The 5,361-nt window shown below is 35.1% G+C and overlaps 1 long non-coding RNA gene across 1 annotated transcript; it reads right to left on the minus strand.

Moving 5' to 3' along the window:
- Nucleotides 1–490: 490 nt before the first annotated feature.
- On the minus strand, nucleotides 491–3,852 carry LOC140694879 (uncharacterized). The gene is made up of 4 exons (XR_012070537.1): nucleotides 3,727–3,852; nucleotides 2,413–2,471; nucleotides 1,497–1,691; nucleotides 491–750 (listed from the first exon to the last, which is right to left on the minus strand). It is a non-coding gene; the product is annotated as an uncharacterized lncRNA (long non-coding RNA).
- Nucleotides 3,853–5,361: the final 1,509 nt, after the last annotated feature.

Genomic DNA, 5,361 nt, shown 5'->3' on the forward strand with positions numbered 1-5,361 from the left:
TCGCCTCCTGATATATTATCTTCATTTTACCCAGGAAGAAACAAGGTCAAGAAGATTAGCCTTTTCCTGTTAACACCGGAGGATACATGAGGTGCTTTATTTCAATTCTGCCATTTGACTTACACCATGGGGAGGGAAAGCTGCCTTGCAAATCCTGGAGCTCACAAACCTGTTAATCCTGAATTTTTTTTAACACTGTCCCTTACTTGATACTTGATCTGAGAAAGGATGAAGTAAACCTAAAAATGTTCTAAGAGAGCTTGTGGTTTATACAAGGTAACTAACCAGCCACTGTTTACTATCCTAACAGGAATCTGTAGGCATATTTCTTTTCTTTCTCTTTTTTCCTTTTTATGGGCAGCTTTTAAAAACCAAATCAAACCAACCAAACCAAATCACTGATAATTCAACAGCAGGTTCTAAATCACCCCCAAGACAGCAGCTAAACTCAGTTTAGACTTACAATGCGGTTTCTGGTGGTTGGATTGGAGAATGTATCTCTATGCTGAATATAAAAGTCATTCACGGAGCTCTTCTCAAATAGGGCAAAGAAAAGCTCTTGTTCCGGTTGTTGATACTTTCATCCACTTGGAGGACTTTCATAAAACATCTCAAGTTATCAAAGGCTGAGGACCGGGTTTTCAGATCATTGGGCTTCAGAGGCAATATTATGTGCAGTATCTCAGCGTATGTACAGAACACCTCCCACAGGGGGTGTACTTTTGCAAATACAAGCTTGTCATCCAAAACCTACATTGGGAGAATGAAAACACAAACCGGGAAAGTATTTTCACAATTTTAGTACACAGATTTTTCTTACGTTGCTGGTAGTTAAAGCACTTGTGTAAACACACACATATGTCACACTGGTAAAAGTGAAGATATAATAAAAATAGATTTGCAATCCATCATACATTTTTGCCTTAAAGATAATTTCTTTGTTGAAATTACTGAAAAGTTATTTAAAATCCTTACAGTTCCTTCGTAAAATAACCAATGTTTTAGATGAAGAAAAGCAAACTTGTTAATTTTTAGTCCAAATTAGTAACTAAAAATAGAAACACCAAAATATTCTTTGCAGTGGTATTGTAATGACAATTTTTTAAATTTCTGAAACCTAGGACTATTTACATATCTGTTCAATATAGTGTTAAACAGCCATTAAAAGGGATTTAAAAGATTTATATTTATTGATATGGAATATATAATAAAAGGAGAAAGTAAAAAAATGTGAAATGATAATTTTCCTTTTTGGAAGGGAAAAATATCTTCATTTGAACAAAAAAAGTTTAGAAGGATTTTATGATTCTTTATGTATAATTAAGGTACAGATGATTTTTAATTCCATTGTTCTTTCATTTTCAATTTTGGGGGGAAACTTTTTATAATAAAAAAATCTTTAAAAATGTTCTTGCATAAATACATTAATAGATATATTTATGACTATATTCTCTGGCTATTAAAAAAGATCTCCTAACTGTAGATCTGAAACATACATTCCATAATGCAGATTCTGAGTGACTCGCCTCCCAGCCCACAGCGAAGGCACGGCTAGTGTGACATGTTTCAAATACCATTCCAAGGAACATGCAGGCTCCCAGCCAATGGCTGCAAGGGGACTGACACTGATCTGGTTGCTCCCAGCTGCAGACCATCACAGATGAGGTTAGATCCACAGGCTCATGTTTTCTCTGTCAAAAGAAATCAGAAAATGTTAGGCTTTTACTTTCACCAGGGAACAAGAAGTTGTTTTTTTATGCAAAAAAATAACAACAAACCAATTTGAACCTGATGAAAAGACATTTACTCAAAACAGCACAGTAGCAATGAAAGTGTTCTGGCAGACAGGGACTTGTTGGATTCCTGTGAGTGCTGGACTCCTCACATGGAATTTCCTTGGCACTCCAGAAGGCCTGTGGTTGTCCTCATGGGTTTGTGGCCATAAGTGGTGCACAAAAGTCTCTGGCTTTGCCACAATTTCAAAGCCTTTTTGGCTTATGAAAGGTTTTGTCCTCAAATGGAGTTTTCTTGAGTCCAGTCACTGATGTCATTTACCAGAGTTACAGTCCAGATCTGATATTCTAGACTCTTAATATCTTGCAGACATTCAAATGGTTCAGGTTTGGATGTGTATTCACCTCTGCAGGCCTGGACCAAGTCCGATAAAGACACCCGGACAAGTTCAGCAAAATAAAAAGAAATTTTCCTCTCTGCAAGACTGAAATGTCTGTGAAGCTATAAAAACATCTGCACCTACAAAAATAGGGAACCAACTCATCAATAACATATCTATCCATAATGCATGGACATTCAAAATAAATACTGTATTTACTCCTATTAAATTCTATCTGGTTTTTGCCAAACTGTGTCCTAAACTGAAAGGAAGGTAGGTAAATGTAGAGAATTTTTTACCTTTTAAGGAAAAAGGAACCCTCCTACTCGATTGGTGGGAATGTAAATTGGTGCAGCCTCTATGGAGGACAGAAGAGAGGTTCCATAAAAAAATGAAAATAGACTTCCGTGTGATCCAGCAATCCCATTCATGGGTATATGTTTGGAGAAAAATTTAATTCAAAAAGACACATGCACCCCAATGTTCACAGCAGCACTATTTAAAATAGCCAAGACACTGAAACAACCCAAATGTTCACTGACAGATGACTGGATAAAGAAGTTGTGGTATATTATATATATATATATATATGTATATATACATGTATACATATATATACATACACATATATACATACCATGAACACACACACAAATGGAATACTGTTCAGCCATTAAAAAATAAAATAATGCCATTTTCAATAACATGGATGGACCTACAGGGTATTATGCTAAGTGAAATAAGTCAGAGAAAGATAAACAAATATTCTATGTATTAACTTATATGTATATCTAAAAAATAAAACAAATTAATGACTATAATAAAACAGAAATAGACTCACAGGTACACAGAACAGACTTGTGGTTACCAATGGGGAGAAGGAGAAGAGGGGAGGCAGGGAGGGGTTAGGGGATTGAGAGGTAAAAAGTACTACGTATAAAATGGATAGGTTACAGGGCTGTATCATACAGCACAGGGAAATATAGCCATTATTTTATGGTGACTTTAAATGGAATATAATCTATGAAAATGTTGAGCCTCTATTTTGTACACCTGAAACTAATATGATGTAAATCAACGACTCAATTACAAAATTTTTAATCAAAGTTTTCTTTTCATATTATTTGCAATAAGTTAGAAGCCAGCACTCTCAATAGAAACATAGTGCAAGTCACAATTTTCCAGTAATTCCATTTAGAAAATAAAAAGCAATAAGTGAAATTAATTCCAGTAATAATTACATTTATCCCAAAATATCCAATACACTATCATTTCAAAAGTGTGATTGACACTTTTAAAACTTATTAATAATATTTTACATTATTTTTGTTGTACAAAGTCTTGAAAATCTATTATGTATTTTCCACTTATAGAACATCTCAATTCACAATAGCCACATGTGGCTGGTGGCTACCATACTAGACAGACCAGATTACACCATTCACACTTCTGATAAATTAGCTGCTCTTTCTTATTTAAAAAACTTGCAGAAAAGGGTTTAGATATGGCCTCTATCAAACAAAGCAACCGTGACGGTTGGGGATTATCTTCATTATAAAGTGAAAAATAAAGGTAAGAGAGCCATGCTTACACGTATGTTAATGTAACAATACCTTCTTAATTCATTCAGGACTTTACAATCTTTCTTCATATGCCAAGGATTCACTGTCACTGCGCAATGTTTTTCACTATTATCATCTTCGTGATTGAGAGGCTTCTGATGACCCTGCTTTGCGCATCTGTACATAAATTAACAAAACAGAGAAAAAGACCTTATTTAAGATAATTTAGGGGGGAGGGTATAGCTCAAGTGGACGATCATGTTCTTAGCATGCCCAAGGGCCTGGGTTCAATTCCCAGTACTTCTTCTAAAAATAAAATAAATAAATAAAAACCTAATTACCACCCCCCAGCAAAAAATTAATTTATTACTTTAATTAAAAGTTAAAAAAAGATAATTTAGTGCAGGCTTATCAGGCTACAAGAGCTACAATGAATGCCCCCACCCATTAATTTAGAAGAAGTCTCACAGTATTTCTCAACATAAAGGCTAAAATATAATTGAGAACACTTCCTGATGGTCAGAATCATTTTAACAAAAATGTAGATAATTACGTCCGTGGTGTCAAATTTCTGTAAGAGTTGGGCATGGAACATTTAGTAAAAGTGATTTTGCAGCTATCTTTGAAAGAAATGCTGAGAAATGATCTTTTCTGTTGGAAATTAGCCTGCTTTTAAATTCTTCAGTAGGCATACGTGTTTACAAACCAGGCAGGAACTGGATTATATTTTACATATACTTTAGAAACTGATTTGAATTTTGCCCTTTACCTGCAAGGCTATTTCTTAGGTAATAACATAAGCCCATTTCTTAGGTAATAACATAAGCAGGCCACTATACTAAATTTTTTTTCCCTGTTTGCTTAATCCTCACAACAACTCTGTAAGCTGCTATTATTACCCCCATATAACAGATAAAGAGCTTGAGGCAGAAAATAATTTGGGTAACTTGGTAAATGGTGGAGCTGGGTAAGACTGCAGCCAGTCTGACACTCAAGTCCATTCTTTTCACCAATGTCGGATACTGCTACCTACATTCAGCAATGACCGCTAATTTCATATTTAAGTGTGTCATTTCAAAAAGTGCAAAGCTATATTAGTACTGCTGTGTAAATTATCCGTTTGAGATGTGATTGCCAAAAAAAAAAAAAGAAATAAAATCAGGGTGCCACTGAGGGGAGGGCAAACTGCATATGGACGGACACAAGGGGACTTTATGAGGACAAAGTTGCACAAATCTAGAAATAGATAAAATGGCTGACTTGTACAATTATAATGTGTGAATTTTATGGCCTGTAAATTACACCTTAATACAGCTATTAAATTAAGAAACTGGGATACCAAATTAAGACTAAAACACATATATATATCACACAAAGAACAACAGGCAAATATCAATATTTACTGCACCATTTTCCTTCATGCAGCTTCCGATCCTCACCCGTTCCTGAAAGGATGATTCATTTTTAAAATAGTCTTTAAATTTATTCAGCAAATAATTTTTGACTGCCTACTATGTACCCAGGACTAGTCTAGGCACTTGGAATAGATCAATAAACAAAACAAAATTCCTGTCCTCACGGAGCTTGGTTGGAGTCTAGCTGGGATGGGGGTGGAGATGACAATTCACACAACAGAGCAGCAGAGGAGGTGGCATGTTAGGAAAGAGGAACCATGGAAAAATCAAA

This window comes from Vicugna pacos, unplaced genomic scaffold (assembly GCF_048564905.1).
Source record: "Vicugna pacos unplaced genomic scaffold, VicPac4 scaffold_106, whole genome shotgun sequence".
NCBI lineage: Eukaryota > Metazoa > Chordata > Mammalia > Artiodactyla > Camelidae > Vicugna > Vicugna pacos.